Source organism: Rattus norvegicus, chromosome 19, assembly GCF_021556685.1.
Source record: "Rattus norvegicus strain SHRSP/BbbUtx chromosome 19, alternate assembly SHRSP_T2T, whole genome shotgun sequence".
Classification (NCBI taxonomy): domain Eukaryota; kingdom Metazoa; phylum Chordata; class Mammalia; order Rodentia; family Muridae; genus Rattus; species Rattus norvegicus.
In genome coordinates this window covers 45,794,539-45,817,164 of record NC_141552.1, presented here as the reverse complement: position 1 = coordinate 45,817,164, position 22,626 = coordinate 45,794,539, and the positions used below count along the sequence as shown (strand labels likewise).

Genomic DNA, 22,626 nt, shown 5'->3' with positions numbered 1-22,626 from the left:
AGTCCCAGCCCCAGTCCTGTGAGTTCTCTACCACAGAGCCCCAGCCCCAGCCCCAGTCCTGTGAGTTCTCTACCACAGAGCCCCAGCCCCAGCCCCAGTCCTGTGAGTTCTCTACCACAGAGCCCCAGCCCCAGCCCCAGCCCCAGTCCCAGCCCCAGTCCTGTGAGTGCTCTACCACAGAGCCCCAGCCCCAGCCCCAGCCCCAGCCCCAGTCCTGTGAGCTCTCTACCACAGGGCCCCAGCCCCAGTCCCAGCCTCAGCCTGGCTCTGATCATTTTCATCTCAATGCAACCTTCACCCTCAGGTGCCAGCCACCCTTTTGTGGGCATCTACAAGCAGTCCTGTGAATAAAAAGAACAAAAGTGACACTAGCAGACATTTGTTTTGAACGATCACCAAGACACGGCAACTTAACACCCAACTTAAACCTAACCCCCACCAAACACTTGCCAACACCTGCTTGTACACTCTCCTCTCTCAACTAAAGCTGCATCAACTTGGCATTTTGCTGCCACACAATGGTTTCACAACCTGGTCTAGCCTGCCACCCAACTCCCATCCTGCATGTTTTGAGGGCAGAAACCATGTCTGCGGCGGCTTGGTAACTCGTTACAAGCATAGTTGCCAAACAAAATCAAGAGGCTTGAGGTAACACAATGGGCTCCCTGCTACAAGAAAGATCATGGACCTGAAAGCTGCCCCCAAGAGTGAGCAGAGAACAGGGGATCTAAACTTTTCAACATATTCTCACAAGACTCACTAGCCATTGCTCCTTCTCAAGCCTCCCTTCCTGACCACAAGCGTCTCCTATTTCCCGCCCTTCTGACTACTCACCAGACGCATTATGGACTTTACTGTTAAAACGGCGGTCCCCAGCCCAAAGGTGCTCACATTTAACACGGGAGACAGCTATAATAAACAGAGCAAAAGGTGGCATTTGCATAATGGGACTCTCGAGGAGCTTTGAGACTTAGGAATAATGAGTTTTAAAACCTGACAGTGGGAGGGCTGGGAGACGTGTGGGAGACACGAAAGAGAAATCAGGAGGAATTACTGCCAGACTCAGAGAGCAGAGGCTCTGCACACTGGGCTGAGAGACAGCTGAGAGCTGGCAGTTTTCAGAGCTGCAGTTGCATCTGGCTGGAGTGTGGGGGCAGGGGCTGAGGACTGAGCTGGAGTCTTACATAGTGGGCAAGTGCTCTAGCACCAAGTGCCTAAGTCAGGGTTACTGACTGTTGCTGTGATGAAACACCATTACCAAAGCAACCCGGGGAAGAGAGGGTTTATTTGGCTTATACTGCCACATAAAAATTTATCATTACAAAAAAAAAAAATCAGAACAGAATCTCAAGCAGGGCAGAAACCTGGAGACGGGAACAGATGCCAAGGTCAAGGAAGGGCGCTGCTCATTGGCTTCTCCCCATGGCTTGCTCAGGCACCTAGAACCTAGCATCACCAGCCCACAATGGAGCCACCCACAATGACCTGGGCCCTCCCTGCTGCCAATCACTACTTAAGAAAATGCCCTACTTACAGGCTCGCCTACTGCCCAATCTTATAGAGGCATTTTCTCCATTGAGGTCCTCACCTCGCTAATGATTTCGGCCTATGTCAAGTTGACATAGAGCTATCCAGCACACCAAGTGACAGCCCCAAGAGTGATTCGATTGTGAGCTTGAGCATGTGAACAAAACAGAGACTGGCAGAAAACTAGACCAAGGAGGGGAAACTCTTAAGTCCCCTAGTTCTACTGCAGCCAGTAACTGGCGTTAACTGTTGTACTCTGGTAGGCTCTTTCTCCTGCTTTCTTGTTCCAGTGACAGTGCACTGTTCTCTCCAATCACCTTCTCGTCACTACACTTCAGCAGCAGCAGCCCCTGGCATGTGGAAGGAGCAGAACTCCATGTTGCCCTATCCTATCACTGACTCATCCTTCACTGCCTTCCTCTCTAAATATTTCCCAATAGTACAGAAATCAGAATGCTCCCTAAGTCCTTTCTTAGTCTTCCTCCACTCAGCCTCGAATGTGGTCATGACACGGATCCCACAAAGCCTCTACAGTTCAGCAACTGTTGGGATGGGTTCTCCGCAGGAGCAGGGTGCCTCCATGTTCCTCATTCTTTAATAGTAACCAAGTAAGAACAAAGCAAAACGGAAAGGGAGAGAGGGAGGGAGGGAGGGAGGGAGGGGAATATGTAACTTACTGTTTGGATTTAATTTAATCTAACATATGCCTAGAAACAACAAAGATATGAAGACACAAACGTTGAGGGTTTGGTCTAATGCTTGCATTGTGTTAACTGGATTCCCGAAATGGCATGAGAATCTGCATGTAAGACACTGAGGGTCCCTACCCTCCAGCTGGCTTTGATTGGTAAATAAAGTTGCCAGTGGCCAACATCTGGGCAGGGAGACAGAGGTGGGACTTTTAGGCTTCTGGCAAGGGACAGAGGGAGGAGGAAGAACATAGCCGCCAAGCCAGGAAAGGAATCGTCACGCCTGAGGAGTGAAGGACAGATAGACGGCCAACACGTAAGAGCTGGGGGTCGTGGCCAGGGTCAGCAAGATGGAATATAGGTTTTAGTAAGTGGTGAGTTGGGATTATGAGAAAATGTATCAGGCATGGAGAAGTTAGAAAGTGGCAAGAAGAAGAAAGTGGCGTGCGTGTGTGCGTGCGTGCGTGCGTGCGTGCGTGCGTGCGTGCGTGCGTGCGTGCCTTCCATTCGGGAACCCAGAATGCTGGGGTAGGTAGTGGGTGCCGCCCCGCTCCAGGGGTTGATTTGAATAGTATGCATTGGATAGTAGTATACACACATGCCCTCCAACATCCGCAACAGAGACAAAAAGGAAATATTCAGGGGTCAGTGCTTGCGTAAGCCAGAGAGAGGCTAACAGCTCCAGGACTTGTCGAGCCCAGAAGACCTGACAGTGCTCAGATCCTGTGGCTTCTCAGGACCCTGATCCAACAGGCCTTGGGCAGTATGAAGCACTCCACACTACATTCAGAGAAAAACTGCAATAAACCCACTCACACAAGGCATCTACCTTTCTGTTAGCTGTATGCTAACAAAACTTGGTTCTAAGCCAAGCATGTAGGGAAACTGTTGGAATCACCAGCACCAGCGAGGGAAGGAAACGTGAAGAAGGGAGAGAACACGGATTAATGCAGCCTTGCCAGCACTCACAGCACCCTCCTTCCTTCACAAAGAATTCCCAGCTTGAACGTGTTAGAACAAAAGGGAAATTAAGACAGTGCTATGGTTTGAATATAGAATATGTTCCCACACGCAAGTTTGAAAACTTGGTGCCCAGCTAGTGGTGGTATTTTGGGGAGGTTCTGAGAATATTAGGAAGGAGATCCTAGCTGGAAGTAGTCCGAACAGGGGCAGGACTTCTGGGACTATTCTGCTACTTTCTGACTCGCTTCGTGCTTGCTGGCTCCCCGTGACATCAGTAGCTGTCCTCGGCTGCATGCCGGCTCCACCATTATGATCTGCTAATCAACTAAGGGCCCAGTCCTCTGAAACCATGACCCAAAATAATTAATGTTCCCTTGCTTTTATAGGTATTGGGACACAGCTGAGCAGGAGTGACTACAATGAGCATGCCCAGAAAGGATGAGAAGTCAGTGATTTAGAGATGAAGTAGAACCACCAACACCTAGGTTCTGGGAGAAGAAACAAATTGGGAGAAAGAGATGCTTAAAGCAGAGAGACGCTTAAAGCAGTGAGGACACACTTCTAAGAACTAAGCTGCTAGAGACCTCAACATAATGGGCTCAAGGACAGCAAATGGGGGGATAAGGAAAACTATGGATGTAAGACACCACTGTATAATTCAAGAATGCCAGATATGCTGGGTGTGGTGGTGCACACTTTTAAACCTAGCACTCAGGAGGCTGAGGTAGGCTGTTCTCCATGACAAAGTAAGTCCAGAAAATTACACAGAGAAATCGTGTATCAAAACCAATATATACATATGTATGTATGCGTATGTGTGTATAATTTTATATATATAAATTTATATGTATATGTATTTATGTAGATAGATTACAGATACAAAAACAAAACCTATGCAAACATGAAGAATACATCATATAAAAGTCAGTCTAACACAACTGCCAACAGCACCAAGAAAAGAACAGAATCCAGCAAGCCTTCACAGAATCACAGGAAAAAGAGTTCTGTCATTTAAAATGTGAGGCTGTAATAAAAACATCTTCAGACACTAAAAATTCCTAAAGACCTGACACCAAAAGTACTATTCTGGCTATTCTCATAAATGGCCATCCTATCAAAGGCAATCTACAGATTCAATGCAATTCCCATCAAAATCCCAACACAATTCTTCAAAGACATGAAAAGAACAATTCTCAAATTCATCTGGAAAGGCAAAAAACCCAGGATAGCAAAAAAAATTCTTAACAAAAAAAGAACCACTGGGGGAATCCCCATCCCTGACCTCAAGCTGTACTACAAAGCAATAGTGATAAAAACTGCATGGTATTGGTACAGACACAGACACATTGATCAACGGAATAGAATTGAAGACCCTCTGGTCTTTATTTCTATAAAACCACACACTTATAGTCACTTGATTTTTGACAAAGAAGCCAAAAATATAGAATGGAAAAAAGAAAGCATCTTCAATAAATGGTGCTGGTCTAACTGGATGTCTGTGTGTAGAAAAATGAAAATAGATCCGTATTTGTCACCATGCACAAAGCTCAAGTCCAAGCGGATCAAGGACCTGAACATAAAACCAGATACACTGAATCTAATAGAAGAGAAGTGGGAAAGAGCCTTGAACTCATTGGGGAAATGACAGGGGAAATTTTCCTAAACAGAACTCCAATGGCTCATGCTCTAAGATCAAGAATTGATAAATGGGACCTCATGAAACTGGAAAGCTTCTGTATAACAAAGGACATAGTCAATAAGACAAATTGGCAACCTACAGATTGGGAAAAAAAAATCTTCACTAACCCCACATCCAATAGAGGGCTAATATCCAAAATATATAAAGAACACAAGAAGCTAACCACCAAATAAACCAAACAACCCAATCAAAAAATGGGTATAAAACCAAACAGAGAATTCATTAACAGAGGAATGTCGGATGGCTGAGAAGCACTTGAAGAAATGTTCAAAGTCCTTAGTGATCAGAGAATGCAAATCAAAACAACCCTGAAATTCTACCTTACTGGTTGGGGATTTAGCTCAGTGGTAGAGCGCTTGCCTAGGAAGCTCAAGGCCCTGGGTTCGGTCCCCAGCTCCGAAAAAAAGAACCAAAAAAAAAAAAAAAATCTACCTTACACCAATCAGAATGGCTAAGATCAAAACCCCAGGTACGGCACATGCTGGCAAAGATGTGGAGGAAAAGGAACACTCCTCCGTTGCTGGTGGGATTGCAAACTGGTAAAACCACTCTGGAAATCAATCTGGAGAATCCTCAGAAAACTGGTAATAGATCTACCTGAAGATCCAGCTATACCACTCTTGGGTATAGACCCAAAAGATGCCCCACCATGCACAGGGCACATGCTCCACTATGTCCATAGAGGCTGGATATGGAGAGCAGAGGCTGGAAATGACCCAGATGTCCCACGACAGAAGGATAGATGCGGAAAATGTGGTTCATTTACACAATGGAATACTACTCCACTACTAAGAAAACATCCTGAGTTTTGCAGGCAAATGGATGAAACTAGAAAATATCATCCTGAGTGTGGTAATTCAGACACAAAAGGACATGCATGGTATGTCCTTGCATGGTATGTACTCACTAATAAGTAGGTATTAGCTTAAAAAAAAAAAAGTACAAAATACCCAGGATTCCACAGAACTCAAAAAGGTTAACAAGCAAAGAGCCCAAGTGCCCAATTGAGGACACCTCAATCCCACTTGGGAGGGAGAAGAAAGCAATCACAGGAGGGGGCCAGGAGGCAGGGAGTGTCTTGGGTGGGAAAGGGGACAGGGAGGGTAAGAGGGGAACATGATCAGGTATTGGGTATGAGAAAGGAACGAAGCCCTGAGGGCCAGCAGAAAGAGTATAAACAGGCAGCCTTGGGAGGTAGGAGGTTGAGGGACCCTTCAGAATGTACCAGAGACTGGGAAGGAGTGAGTCTCTCAGGATGAAATGCCCAACAGTGGGGAGAGCCCACCTCCAGCAGAAAGACAGGGCATCAAGTGAGGGATGGGGTTGCCATCCCGAAGTCAAAAACTCTGACCCATAATTATTCCTGTTTAAAAGAACTGCAGGGACAAAAATGGAAAAGAGCCTGAGGAAAAGGAGGTGACAGGCCCAAAGTGGGATCCAGCTCAAGGGGAGGCCCCGAGGCCTGACACTTACTGAGGCTGTGGAGTACTCACAAAAAGGGGCCTATCATGACTGCCCTCCGAAAGACCCAACAAGCAGCTGAAAGAATCAAATGCAGATATTTACACCCAACCAATGGACAGAAGCTGCTGACCTTGTGGTTGAATTAGAGAAAAGCTGGAAGAAGCTGAGGAGGAGAGCAACCCTGTCAGAGGACCAGCAGTTTCAACTAACCTGGACCCCTGAGATCTCTCAGACACTGGACCACCAACCAGGCAGCGTACACCAGCTGAGATGAGGCCCCCAACACAGACACAGCAGAGGACTCCCGGGTCTGGGTTCAGTCAGAGAAGATGCACCTAACCCTCAAGAGACTGGAGGTCCCAGGGAGTAGGGGGTTCAGGTGGAGTGGGGGACATCCTCGTGGAGATGGGGGTGGGGGGACGTATGGGATGTGTAACAGTCAGAGGGTAGACAGGGAGGGGGATAAAATCTGGAGTGTAAAAGAAGATTAAATAAAATTTAAAAGAGAAAGAAAGAAAATGCTACGACATTTTATCAAGAGAAGCAACAGAGGGTTAGTAGTAAAGTCTGCTTCTGCCATCAATAAAGGAAATGGGAAAGGAGTAACCCACACAATCCAGACTCAAACTCTAGAGAACACCAGTAAAGGTGGGAAAACGAGAGGAAGCTGGGACTATCTGTCTTGCTGGCCATGGAAGCAAAGACAGTTTAAGACCACAACAGAGGGGGCTGGGGATTTAGTTCAGTGGTAGAGCGCTTACCTAGGAAGCGCAAGGCCCTGGGTTCGGTCCCCAGCTCCGAAAAAAAGAACCCCCCCCCAAAAAAAAAAAGACCACAACAGAGAAGCACGGTTGCATGACGCAAATAAGGACAATTGCTTAAGAAACAAGAAGACAGAACACTACCATCGGAAGGGTGAAAGCTGCTTTGTTTTCTTAAAGAAAAGACAGAAAAGGAAAAATGTATCAAATGCATTAAGTAAAAAACATACAATGACAGAAATTGTTATGTAATGGAAATTATATGAAAATGGATTAAACTTGCCATTAAAAAAGACAGCAATTCTCCAAGTGCATTTCTGAACTCGAGCAATATGCTGACTTAAAGAAGCAAGGTTAAAGTGAAAAGGACAAGACTGACAACACAGTAAGAAAGGATAGATATACTAGGTAAGTGGGACCCCCAAAAAGGTAATGACAGTAGGTATATGAAGGTCATTTATCAGGAATAAAGAGCAGGTTAAACAAAGAAATAAACCACAAGATACAGCTTCAAACAACCAACCAGGAGCTGCAGGAAAAAACAGAAAAGTCAACATTGTAGTGACAGGTTTGGCATGCTCTACTCAGACCCCGCGTGTAGCAAGAAAAAGACAAAAGACCTACAATCAGGTACAAAGGAAACAAATCTGGTTCCGTTTTGTACATTTACAACCCTGTGGCATCACCACACTACTACAGATATATGTACACCACTTGTAGTGAATAAAGAATAATATTTTCTTTAATATCACATGAAATATTTTGAAGGAAGCCCATGAAATTTTAAATACTGTCTTAGTCATCGTTCTATTCTATTACTGTGATCAAGGCAGCTTATAAAAAGAAGCATTTCAGTGGGGCTTGCCCAGTTCAGAGGGCAAGGTCCTGGCCATCATGGAGAGGAGCAAGAGAGCAGGCAGGCAGCATGCATGGTACTGGAACAGGAGCTGAGAGTTTACATGTTGAGAAAGTCACAAGAGAGGGAGGGCGGAAGGGAGGGACAGAGAGAGAGGGAGAAGGGAAAAAGAGAACTCCTAATCCTTCCCAAACAGTTCTACCACAAAGGGACCAAACATTCAAACATATTAGCTTACAGAGGCAGCCTTATTCAAATCACCACAGATAACAAAAGAAATATTTGTAATACTGTATATTATCTTCTTACAGCAGCTGAGAATTGCAAGTCAATCGACACTTTGTAACAAAATGCTGCACTTCACAAGTCCATGACAGCACACTAAAGACACTAAGAAAGCTATGAAGAAAACTAAGAAATACTTAGAACTCTGATAATACTAAACTTGGCAAGGCACAGTTTAAAAGAAAAACAAAAATAACAATAGTTTTAAAATATTAGGAAATAAGAAGCTATGTAAGGAAATAAGGTTATGCCAACAGATAATCTCCCCAAGTATTGACAGCCAAAGAACAGCCTCACAGAATTCACTGGAATAGGGTTGGCACCTTATCTTAATGTACTCACATACCATGGCTTATTGACATACTGTAAGTACTAATATAAGCTACCCTATAAGTAACAATCCACCCTCAAATATTACTGTCATTGCTTATATGTATATAAAGCTTGTATGTATATAAAGCTTGATGAGAAAAATCTCTAAGATCACAGTAGAAATCAATGGAAAAATGTGAGCTGGTATCTAGTAGCTTCCTCGAAACATACAGATGTGGATTCAAACCTCAGTACCAACTATTTTACTTTTGAAACTGGCTTCAATACGAATTAGGAGAGTTCCCCAGTAGGATTTGGCAGAATCAACCTCCTGCCATCTTGCCAGCCTTTCAGAAAATTACTCCCAAACAGCTACCACCCCACGTGGCCTTCCCTCTCAAACGTCACCCACGGCACACAGAGGGTGCTGGGAAGAGCTGTGAGGCCTCCTGGCAGGAGCTCACTTCCGTGTCTCAACATAACTTCTAGGTTGTTTAAGTAAGATCTGGGTTGGTAGACTTTACCAAAACACGTGTGTGCTGCTACATGGACTGGCATAACTGTAACACGCTGACCTGCACACTTCCCCCTCCCTGGCTCAAATTGCTATTGGACTGTATGTCATACATGGAAATGCCGTGCTCAGCAGCAAATGTGGAGGTGGCCTGCGCAGTTAACCTGTGTGTTTGGAGCACTTCAGCCAATGCAGCAGATGGGATGGGAATGACAAAGTGTTAGGACTGACAGAGGGCAAAGGACACATAGAGTAAAGTACTGAGGGCCAGGCAGTGCCACCTCCCAATACAGTCACTACAAATCCATGGATAACAGTGACCTACAGTAAATGACACCACTATCCTCCATCAGTCTAGTCTTCAACTCTGCACCGTAATTGTCGTGAAGGATCAGTCACATAGGCTTCACTCGTGAGCCCAGGTCCCGAACGCACACCAACACACTGGCTAGTTACTGATTACCGGGTGAATTCTGTGGATGGTGGAATATTCCTCAACTGCAATTCTCAGTGAGGGATGTGACTCCAGAATGGATGGCTACAGCTTGCTATTTTTCAACTAAGACTGTTTCATTCTGAGTTGCCCACTCCTCGTCGTCCAACAAAGTTAGGAGGTTCCCTCATCGCCTAGCCCTGGATCAAGCTGTCAGAGCATCATGGGTTCCTCCACCTGGGAATGATTGCACACAAAGGGAAGAATGGTACCCAGCAGAGAGGCTGCAGGCAGCGAGGCTAGCAAGGAGCACGGCAGATCCTACACCTACAAACCAGAGAAACTCTAGTGTTCCTCTTACAGCCACCCATATGCCAGGCAGACGAGACCAAAACGGCCAGAGAACTGCAGCATACTGTCTTTATGACGCTCTGTCAGGAGAGGCAAATACGCAAGGTCTATGCAAGGAAACTGTCAGAGGCAAGACAGAAATTAAAATTATTCTCTTTCAGAATTCTGAGGCCAGATACTTATCCAACTCTAACAAACCCTAACCCAGCCAGGCGGGAGCGCCACACACCTTTAGTCCCAGAACTTGGGAGGCAGAGGCAATCGGATCTCTGTGAGTTCAAGGCCAGCCTGGCCTATAGAGAGTGTTCCCAGACAGCCAGGGCTACACTGAGAAACCATGTCTCAAAAAATGAAGTAAACTAAACAAACAAACAAAGTCACGTACATCAGAAAAACTGTATTATCGTTATGCGCTAGTTACCCTTAACTGGGAAAGTGCATGGAAACACACGGCCCATCCCTTAAATAGACACGTTGCTTGGACAATGCATGTTGATTGGAAAACTCATCTAAACCACAGACATTATTAATATGTGAATGAGCCAATTGTCTTCCTAGGAAACTCAGATCCAACTTTACTTCAAAGAGTCTTTATTCCCATGACACTGACAGAAAACTCCTTTGCTCAGGAAACTTTCCTTACATCTTAGGTTAGGAGAAGGAAGCATGGGGGAAAGAACCCGAGGTTCTTCCAGCCCCTCCCAACCCCAATCCCTCTCTCACCCCTTGTCTCAGTTACACTGCAACTTCATGTAATGGCACCCTACCACAGGAGACTAGCCACTGCTCTTTCCAGGCCATTCTGCTCTCAAGAGATAAGGGAAGTCAAAGGGGGGCTCTACTAAAGCTTAGCAACACACGGATTGGCCATGGCAGCTATGGGAGGATACTTACTCTTCCTGGCAATGCCATTTCTGTACCTGAACTCACCTCTAGGAAAGGGGACTCCCACCCTCGAATTCCAAAAATACAGAAAAGACTACATAAAAGTCTGAACCTCTCCTCAAAAACAAATGGAATCAGAAGAAAGTCAGCCCCCCAGCTGCAAACTAAAGAACCAAGGCCTGACAAGGCAGGCTGACAGTGGCCGGCGTCACTGTGACCTAATGGAGGCATTTACTCCTACTCTCAACAGAGGAAACTTGGGAGCAGCTGGGAGAAGCAAAGGGAGGGGAAGTGATGTAACATTTTAATTTAAAAAAATTCAAAAACAAAGGAAAAAGTTGATCGCAATACTTGCCTGAGAAAGCTACTGGACAGCTAAAACATGCTCATTTATACACCAGGGAAAGCTGAGGAGAGAACCAGCTATATTGTAATCAAGTCCGTAACAAAACAAAACAAACTAACAAAAATTAACAACCAAACTGGACTCCATTATCCATTACAGCAGAAGTTACCGGGCATTGGGTTACAGCTCAAGGCACGATCTCTACCTCTTGCCAAGGTCCATTGAAGTCTGCAGCAATTGAACTAGAAGGAGGAAGGCTAGTCCAGTCAACAGAAGCCACCCCACACTGTCTAGCCTGCAAAGTGGAGCTTTTGTAACTATGATTACAATCCTGGTATTGTTTGAGGAGACCGAGACTTCTCCCTTCACCAACAAGAAAAACCATGCAGCAGGCATGGATCATTCTCCTCAGAAACCGAAGGGAAACAAGTCCTAGCTGAACCTCACATAGATTCCTGCGATGCACAGGGTTTTGACACTTGAGGAAACTGAGTCCTGTGCACAGGACACAAACCCTATGTCCACTGAGGCAGTGGAGAACCAGTGGTTTTAAACTTCCCTAATGCTGTGACCCTTTAATACCTCATGCTGTGCTGACTCCCCCCACCCCAAACATATAACTATTTTGTTGCTATTTTGCAACTGTAACTTTGCTACTCTTATGAACTGCCATGTAAGTATCTTATATACAGATTATTTATAGTCAACCCCCCAAGGGGTCACGACCCGTGGGTTGAAAACCACAAGTGTAATAGTAAAGTTACTAAAACTCCCAACTATTCACCTGTTCTCCGCCCCTGGCTTTCTCTGTCTTACTGAACATTAATTACAAGCAATTACCAAACAAAGGACTTAGCCATCAACAATCCTAGGTATTGTGGTAGATGAAAATCATTTAAAAGGCCACATCACATTTTCTTTGAAAGCACATCAACAGATGTATTTCATGTATTAGACCACAAAGAAAACAGAAGCTAAAAGTCTAGAGCAGCCACCACACACTGGAGCTCAATTGTGCTTCGCAAAACCACATCATAGTTACACTGCACAAGCTCTTACTTAGGGCACAGAGCTGGGTTTGCTGAGGCCATCGTAAAAGCCATCAAGGGGAGGCCAGGGACTTCAGTCTAGGTTCATTTAAACACACACTTAAGCTTACCAGTCAACAAAACTCTCTGATACCCAAGTCTCTCCAGTAATAGTAACTCCAAAATGCAGGAGCAGTGTGAACAGTGAAGGGCAAGGCGGAAGGAGGAGGCTACAGCTCAGCCCGGCAAGGAGAAAAGCGCTGAGCAGATAGAGCTGGCCGTGCCTACAGGGACACCCTACCATCACTCCAGGGCCCAGCGCAGGAAGCATGAGACACAAAGGAAAGCTGACACTTCTACACACATACATCTTTTTAAATAACTCTGCATGTTTTGTATACACATGTATATGTCACATGTTAAAACAATCGATTGCTATAAAAATGATAGAAACACAATTAAGCCCTTGGGATCACCATGGTCAGAGCCCACAGCATCCCTTAGGTTTCTATGATTGTTGTATATTTTAAACAATATTTCTTTTAAAGGAGGGTCTCTTCCCATTTCCTTTCCATTCATGGTCATACTGTTGGGTAGGACGGAATGGAAAGATCTTTATTGTTATTGTGAGGCTTTGCCTGCACTGCTACTGTTGAGCGTATCACCCAGTGATAAAGTCTGAGAGCCAGACCGCCTGGTAGCCCTTGCCTTGTGAACCACGGCTGTGGGGTCTGAAAGAGCTACCCACCTCCTCTGCATCCCGGTTTCTTTACTTCACAGAGAGATACAGACTACCTGCAGTTTCTGGTGAGGAGTACCGAAGTTTAGTAAGTACTGGGGTTAGAGCAGTATCTGTCAAACAGTATGATGGTTGGCCATTACAGTATTATTCCTCAACTCTGAGGCAGATCCCTCCAGAAACTCTTAACAAGTTTAAGAAAAGAGTGCACAAACCTTGGTTTTTATAAAAGATGATAACTAGAATTAAATAACTATGATTCCGACTATGAACCAAAGAGAAAAATAAAATCATGATCGCAATTACATTTCACACATAAAAAGGCCTGTGCAGCTTAGAAAATATTCATAGATCCAAAATGCAACAAAAATCTTCATCTGAACAGGCTCAAGGGGGAAAAATGTTTCTAAACATCCAAAGGTGACACTGCACTCCTCCACAAACAGGCTCACGGAAGGGAGTCAAGGCCCAGATGTGCCACTGCCGAGAGGGATACTCCTGTCCTCCTCAGCAGCTGGCAAGGAGGGGTGGGGAAGGAGACAGCTGCTCTGCTAGGTCTGTCCTTATGGATTCCCTTAGCAATGTAAGTAATTCGGAATTGGCCACGATGGCATAATACCTTCCACTTTAAGATATCTGCTCGTCTTCCTGCCTATCCAAAAAAAAAAAAAAAAAAAAAAAAAAAAAAAAAAAAAAAAAAAACACTTCAAATCAGTCACTCTTGACTGACAGCCTTAAAACTTCTATTTCATTCAGGATAAACAATACTGCAGTTGGTTTGAAAAGATGTTTCTTAGACAGCCCGACTACCCTCCCACGCGGCAAGCCTCTCAGAGAGCCCTAAAAAGAGAGTGGCAGCCGCTTGAATTCAGAACTAGAAATTAAAATAAAAGCTATTAGGAGTGAAGAAAGAACATGCTCTGCGGGGAGATGAGCTTTAGAGGCTTTCTCTCTTCTATACAGGCTTGTTACCTGCCACAACCTCACTTTCGCCACAGGGCAGCTATGTGTTTTTAAAGGTGTTAAATACCACCCCCTCCTAAGAGAAGAGACAGTGTTCACCCCACACAGAGGCAGAGCAGAGACTACACAGGAAGTTGGAGAAGTTGCCTTTTGCTTTGTCACTAACCCCGGGGGGGGGGGGGGTGCTGAGCAGTTCGCAGCAGCGTCGGAGGAGCTGCCCACGCAGAGGCGGCCGCATGCATGTATCACATGCCACAACTCGGTCCCAGCCCAGGAGCTTCTAGCTGCCTTTCCTAACCCGTCAGTCCCATCACTGTAAAAATGAGTTAAGAAATCATCAGTCTACTTGGACGGCCACACTCTGGGCCCAGTCTCAGACTCAGCATTACGACATAGTAATTCTCCACCTAAGAACCATGGTATGCATGCTCTGAGGGGTAGTAATACTCAGGAAGTTAGGACCCAGAGCCCACTACTGCAATATCAGATTGCTTAACAGTTACAAAAATGGTAGAAAGAACCATTTCCAACCCCAAGACGGAGGGCGGCTCTCACATGGGTTGCTTAGATGCTGATCAGATATGTCCACATGCAAAGCCAACAGTTGCAGGATGTAAGTGATGACGCATGCCGGGTACATCTATTTCTCACTTTGCTGGAAGTGCCCTGCTAACATTCTGGAGAAGACAAGGCTGCCACGACTCCCTGACAAAAGCGCATCTATAGGAAACGGGCTGTCTCTTGGAAGCCACACGGATAAATCAGGTGTCCCGGACATCTTTGCGCGGTGGTGGCCTCCTTGCATTGGGTTGAGCCTATAGATCAAAGTGGACATAATGCAAAAGAGAGAGTAGATTGAGTTCTGTCCAATTCCAGTACCAGCTGAAATGCCAACAGAGGTTGAAGAAATCAGGGGCCTCATCCCTACAAGAAAAGCTCTAAGTGAATAACAACTACTGAGAAGTAAGAGTGAGTCTTCCCCGGGGACTTGCCCCCTGACCGATTACCTAATACCATGTGTTCATCCTTAGAAACACACATGCAAGACCCAACAGACTCAGTAGGTCATGTTTCCATACTTTTCATTTATGTACACAGAACAACAGCCCTCAAAAAGTAGGAGGTCTCATGACTTTGTGTTAGGGAAAGGGTATAAAAAGGGTTTAGGAGAGGGGATGATACAATTATAATTTAATTAAAACTTTAAAATGCATCCAGAAAAAGTAAGTTTCATCTTGTTTGTGAACTCGAAGACTACTTTTTCTCTATGAAGACATAACACTTTGATATTTATTATTTCTCTTTCTGCGGCCTTTCCACGTCACAATTCTTCCTCTCCTGCACTGACAACCACTTAGTGCTCCTCATATTCTTCTGAACCAGAATCGTCTTGCCAAAAGAGCCCGGCAATAGGAACACTATTTACAAGAAACAGTTGCGTTTGCCAAACCCAGAACCAGTGAGTGTCTCTGCCTCCTTCGGCTGCAGATATGCCATAACTCTATTAACAAATCAGCTTGAGCGTGTGAACAGTGTGCGTGGCAGAGGTTTTATAGCTGGTTTTTGTGAGGAGCGAGACATTAGTTCCAATTCCAGCATCCGCTGCCATAAAAGCCACAAATGAACGACAAAAAACTCCAGTTATTAATGTTCACTATTTTATAACTTAAAAAATTTAATAAGCTATAGATATCACAGAATACTTCCCTGTCATATTTAAAGCTCCAAGTTTATGCTGAAAAAAATCTACATTTAAAAGACCACCTTCTCAACTTCTCTTTCCTTGCTCACGCCTCGATCTACTTTGGTTGACTAAATTCAGATCCATCACCATTTTCAGTGTCCATTGTCAACACACGGTACTGAATGGTGGCTGAAAGGACCTCTCTGTGATCCTTCTGTCCTGATCTCTGCTCAGAGGCTGATCCAGGTAAGGATGCATTCCCCCAAAACACAAGAAGAAAGCACCAGGCCTCTCCTCTATCTGCCTCTCCCTCCACAGCGTATGCTCCTTCCGTTCTGCTTCTGTCTCTGTTTCCCCCTCACACTACCCGCCACGCTGCAGGACTACAATAACACACGTTCAACAAAATGTGCTGCAGTTAACACATTTGTCATCCAAATGTTAAAAGTGCCAACCCAACGATACCCAAGACAGAGCAACAGTGGAGAACGCTACATCCTGCCAATTGGCTTCCAGATGATTCTAAATCATATTTTTAACTTGCCTGAAGAAGTAAACTGCTATATCATGCATAGAAGACAGGCACAGAATATCTAATTATACTCAGGAAGATGCATGTAACCACTAGTCCCATAAACGTCTAATTCTGTTTAAAATTAGGGCTGGTATGAAGGAAGGAAGAACTCAGTCAAAACTCAGATGGTAAGTCTCTTTTCCTCGTTCTTCAAATCATTACTTCTTTATTCTTCCTGCCTTGAAAGAAAACCAAGAGAGGTCACTTTCATCTCAAGCAGGCTCACAAACTTCCCTCCATGTTAGAGGGAACCACGAGAACACAGCAGCTCCTCCTCATAACAGAGGGAGCGTGGACATGGACACAGGGACAGCCTTTCACAGCCTTAGCTGCTCCGGTTACCAAAGTACTAGTTCTGAGGAAATAAAAATGGAAGAAAAGCACCAAGCAAAGCCAAGCAAAGCGACAAGAAGCCCACCTCAGATTCTGCTGCTCCGTAACAGACTCAGCCAAACTGATGCAGCTTTGAGGTTCAAGGGATTTCTAAAGGTTGGAGGAAAATGAGGAGTGTGTAGTCCTTTAAAAGGCAAACATTTCAGAAAACTTAATAGCTGCTTTAGTTACGAGATCTAAATACCACACTTGTTTCCACTCACAACAGTAACAATCTTTAAGAAAATAACTAGAATTTTAAGTTCTTTTTCAAATAAATTGAATGTCATTTGTTCATATATGACAAAAATTGTTATCAATTGCTTTTTATTACCTGTATCAAAATCACTGTATGACCAAGCTCATACTGACTCTGACAACTTTAGTAATGACTTTCATGATAAATGTGCCTACAGGGTAGTCTCTGTAAAAACGCCACACTGCTGTGCACAGAGTGATCAATTTTCAACCTGGGAATGACATCCAAACCATGTAAGTTTGCAGAAGCTGTAGAACTCTCAGTTCTACATGAAACTCAAGAGGGATGACCAAAATGTGAATGCTTCACTCCTTCTTTAAAAGGGGAACAAGAATACCCTTGGCAGGGAATAGGGAGGCAAAGATTAAAACAGAGACAGAAGGAACATCCATTCTGAGCCTGCCACACATGTGGCCCATGCATATACAGTCATCCAATTAGACAAGATGGATGAAGCAAAGAAGTGCAGGCCGACAGGAGCCGGATGTAGATCTCTCCTGAGAGACATAGCCAGAATACAGCAAATACAGAGTCATATGCCAGCAGCAAACCACTGAACTGAGAACAGGACCCCCATTGAAGGAATCAGAGAAAGAACTGGAAGAGCTTGAAGGGGCTCGAGACCCCAAAAGTACAACAATGCCAAGCAACCAGAGCTTCCAGGGACTAAGCCACTACCCAAAGACTATACATGGACTGACCCTGGACTCTGACCTCATAGGTAGCAATGAATAGCCTAATAAGAGCACCAGTGGAAGGGGAGGCCCTGGGTCCTGCCAAGGCTGAACCCCCAGTGAACTAGACTGTTGGGGGGAGGGCGGCAATGGGGGGAGGATGGGGAGGGGAACACCCATAAGGAAGGGGAAGGGAAGGGATTAGGGGGATGTTGGCCCGGAAACCAGGAAAGGGAATAACACTCGAAATGTAAATAAGAAATACTCAAGTTAATAAAAAAAAAAAAAAAAAAAAAAAAAAAAAAGAACTCTCAGTTCTGCCTACACCAGGCCTGCCTGGATGCTGCCATGTTTCTGCCGTGATAATGGACTGAACCTCTGAACCTATAAGCCAGCCCCAATTAAATGTTGTCCTTATAAGACTTGCCTTGGTCATGGTGTCTGTTCACAGCAGTAAAACCCTAACTAAGACACTGTCTCACCGCCCCACACAGGCCTACTGACTTCTTGCAGTGACCTTCGTGTGGATGCTAAGCCCAACCCAGCTAAGCACTCTACAGGACTGACTGGCTGGCTCAACACGGAGATAACGCACCAAAGGCTCTTCACTCAGATGTCAAGCCTACGACCAAAACACAAGTAGTCTCGCTCATTCAAATCTTCCCCTCAAACTTGGCAAGAAAAACATCTACCTACCTTTTAAACAAGAACTATTTATGCTATATTTTATGAAGTCAAATCTACCTTCCTCTATGAGACAAGGAGAACATGGACATTGTCACATTACAATATTCCAGCAGATTCATACTACATTTTAAACAGGAAGTGACTACGGTGAGAATAAAGAATATTTTTAAATGGCCTTTTGATGTAGGGCGCCCTCCAGTGGTGAACAACGGTACTGCGCACGCGCAGGTTTTGCACCTGGTGTCAGCTGGCCGTTAATATGCTAATGAGGGGCGGTACCATGCTAGTGAGGTGATTCATTCTCCGCCAATCCCTGGAGGACAAGTAGTGGGGTGATAGTGGGGTGACCCGTGCCCCACCAATCCCTGAGAGATTATTAGCATACTGTTGTGTATATAAGGCGAGCGACTTTGCCGCTCGTGGTCCCCTGTCCCTGTTCAAGAGAGCTGTAACACAGTAATGGCTTGTTCGCAGAAGAATCCTGTTGCCGCGCGTCGTTCTTGCTGGCGGGACATTGGGCGAGTGACATTGGGCGAGTGACATTTTGAACCTTCATGAGGTTGAAGATTAGACAGTTTAGAAGGTACTCTCAGTACCGGCAGCAAGAATAAACAAGTGAGTTAGATGTGGTGGGCTCAACTGAGGTGAGTATTCTGAAAGCTAAGACGGAAGGCATGAGCCCAAACTGGTCCACACAGCCTGATGCACTCTCAAAGAACTGAAATCACAATTAAACTGAAAATCACAATTAAACTGGTCCACACAGCCTGATGCACTCTCAAAGAACTGAAATCACAATTAAACTGAAAACCACAATTAAACTGGTCCACACAGCCTGATGCACTCTCAAAGAACTGAAATCACAATTAAACTGAAAATCACAATTAAACTGGTCCACACAGCCTGATGCACTCTCAGAGAACTGAAATCACAATTAAACTGAAAATCACAATTAAACTGGTCCACACAGCCTGATGCACTCTCAAAGAACTGAAATCACAATTAAAAAGGAGGTTTTGTTGTTTCTTAATTTTTAGCATGTTAATGATGCTGCCAAGCGCTTTATAAGTACCTTATACAGGTCATAGGCTCACACAGTAACATATGGGAAAGCCTTGCATGCTTCCTTTCAGATGTGTCCCCACCTCTCTACCGTTCTCAGCAGACGCTCAGACTCACAAACTCAAATGTGAAGCTTAGCTTCAGCAATAAAGGGAAACATTCCCTTTTAATTGATTTGCATTTCCTTCTCAGCTTTAAGGTAATATAAAAATCGCCCGATCACCAAGCTTAGGTGCTTTCCTAACTATGACAATGTGAGATGGGTGGAGTGGGGCTGGAGACACGGCTCGGAAGTTAAGAGCACTGGCAGCTCTTCCAGAGGATCCAGGCTCAGTTCCCAGGACCTACATGGCAACTCCAGTTCCAGGGGATCCAATGCTCTCTTCTGGCCTCCATGGGCACTGCACACATGTGCTACACAGATACACTCAAGCAAAAACACCGATACATGGATAGCTGAAAACAAACGAACAAACACGCACTCAAGGTTGGCCATGCACCTAGCTGAAAACCAAACACTGTTTTGCTAAGATAGCACAGCAATAAAATGACTAATAACATTCTGCTCTCCCCAGAGATCAGTACCTTACTCAGCTCTCATAAGAGAAGGCTCCTCCTACAGGAACCCCAGGCCCGGAAGTACACGGCCAACACAGAACAGACACAATGGTGGTTTGGTAGGATTTTGTCTCGCAAAGCTTTGGATGGGCTCTTGAAAGAAAAAAAAAAAAAAGACCTACAGACCTACAGATCGTGTACTTATAAGTTTTAGTTTCCAATTCTGTTTTTATTGATACTCTATAAGTGTGTGGATGTATACTTTTTGTCTTTTTTTTTTTTAACTGTTTGTCCTTGTAGTGGTTTAAATAGGTTTGGCCCCCCACAGACTCATGTGTTTGAAAGCTTGGCCCATGGGAAGTGGTGCTATTAGGGCTGTGGCCTTGTTGAAGTGAGTGTGGCCTTGTGGAAGAAGTACATCACCATGGGGGTGGGCTTTGAGGTCTCCTAGTACTCAAGCTCCACCAACTGTGGAATAATCTCCTCCTGGCTGTCTTCAGATCAAGATGTAGAACTCTTGGTTCCTCCAGCACCATATCTGCCTATACATTACCATGCTTCCCACCATGATGATAATGGACTGAACCTCTAAAACTGTAAGCCAGCCCCAGTTAATGTTCATCTTTATAAGGACTTGCTGTGGTCACAGTGTCTCTTCACTGCAATCAAACCCTGACTTTCTGGTTTGTTTGATTTTATTTCATCTTGTCTTATATTAGCAATTTTTTAAAGAGGCCTGGGTGAGTGAGAAATGGGGAGGATATGGGAGGAGTTGGGAAGGGAAACCATAACCAGAATGTATATTATTTAAAAAATTATCTCAAATATTTAAAGTTAGAGAAAAAGAAAAGCCGAGGTTGTCGCCAAAAAGAAATAACAGTTATAAAGTAGGAAACAGTAAAATAGCATGTAATTAAACATCATGAGATAATAAACGTAAGACAGAAAAACCAAGTAACGTTTAAGAAGCCTGGCATCAGTGGCCACTGCAGTTCCATGGCAGAACCTTTGCTGGGCACTGGGGAAAAGCACAAAAGATCACCTCCGACATCTGCTCCTGGAGCGATGTACTCTGTGGCACCTTGAGCTTTCCATCAACGGTGTGCATACTGCTAGCAGACATTGCTCAGTCATTAATAATCATCCAGAAGCTTAGCACAGAGGTAGCATCTCCATAGACTTGCTAAGATATAACTTCACCCCTAAGAACAGTAAGACGTGGACATATTTGCAGACGAATGCCCAACTGATCACCTCCGCTATGAAACAGCCAGTTTTGTTTTCCCTGGAGGCTGTTGGCTGGCTCTCTGGGTTGTGTGTATTTCTTCTTCTCCTACCTTCTGACATTTGCTTGTTTCACTGTTTATTAACACTTCTACCAGGACAGGTGAGACAGAGGAGAAGGTGAAACTCAAACCAGTCAGTTTTACTCCTTATTAGCAACTCTGTTGACAAAGAATGAAAGTGAGAAGAAGGGGGAAAAAGAAACAGGGCTGGGATCACAAGTGGAAAGTAAGTCTGAAGAGACTTTCTGGGAGCTGGAGAGACGGCCTCATGCATGAAGTCCTTGCTGCAAAGCTGGAGTGTGGACCCCAGACCTGACACAGGAGCTGAGCCTGGCCATACAGGCCTACACCCCAGCACTGAATGGTAAAGGGGCAGGGATGGGCGGATCCCCACAGTTTAAGGCCAATCCGTGAGTTCTAAAGTCAAGAAGAGACTCCTCAAAAGACAGGCTACAGAATGATTGACCAATAAGACATACACACAATCGATATCTTTCTCTCTGTGTGTCTCTCTCTGTCTCTCTCTCTCTCTCTGTATCTCTGTCTCTCTGTCTCTGTATCTATCTATCTCTCTCTCTCTCTCTCTCTCTCTCTCTCTCACACACACACACACACACACACACACACAGAGGAAAATGATATTAACGATTCATGCATTTCTCCAGTGTGACTGTATTTCTGTCACATGTGCACACGGAGCAATTGGAAAAGAAGCCCATACTCCCAGTATTATGAACAGAGGCATTCTGGGTCTTTCTAAATACACTTCCAGTCCCTTGAAGTCAGTCATCAGCTCTTTGCATAAACCAGTAGATACTTTTCTCTTTGTGTTTATGATGCGGGTATTATAATTTGATTCTAAGCAATACATCCTCAGGCGTTGGAAAGATTTGAGGGCTTGAAGAGGAAAAAAGCAAGAAGAGGAAAAAAACCTCAGGAAACATCTTAAATTTGGAGAATAGACTCTACAGGAGAGAGTCATGGCAAGAGCAACATGTAAAAAACGCAGGCTTGACACAGCATCACCTTATTCACTACGCAAAACCACATGACCACAAATCACCAATCAGTTTTTGTGGGGCTCACAGCTCAGACATGGCTGTAAGGTGAAAGGCAGCTGGCAAGGAGAGCCTGGTTGGACAGGAGAACCAGCACCTGCCCCAGTTCCACTGAACCCAGCTCATGTAGCTGAACTTCAAAGGTCAGTCTGCCACTCCCGGCTTCTGACAGGAGTAGGAGAATTTCACCCCACTGGCTTCAGTATGGTGCAGACACCCAAACCCCACAGCAAAAGTGACCAACCGGTGCCTTTAATCCAGACGCATTAGCAGTGGATTGGCTCCACCAGCTCCTCACATCAAAGATCTGCTTTAATTTTAGTTCCATTTGTCTCTGGGTTATGTAACCTCACAGGAGGTCACACAAGTCTCCCAAAAAAGAAATTTAAGCTGTCTTCGAAAATAAAAAAAGAACTGTGCATAACAAAAACAAACATAAAACAGAAACTTGCATTTTTCTCTCTGACCAGAAAGCGTCACCCTCCCTGTTAATCTAAAACATTACAATCTTAGGAGAGAAAGAAATTAGAACAGAGACTGAAGCACCACACACAGCCCAGAGGGCGCGTGACTGCCACGCTGTCACCATGCCAACAA

At 44.8% G+C, this 22,626-nt stretch overlaps 1 protein-coding gene across 16 annotated transcripts in view; it reads right to left on the bottom strand.

The window, feature by feature from the left end:
• Positions 1 to 22,626, bottom strand: part of Arhgap10 (Rho GTPase activating protein 10) — a 267,994-nt gene that overhangs the window by 32,896 nt on the left and 212,472 nt on the right.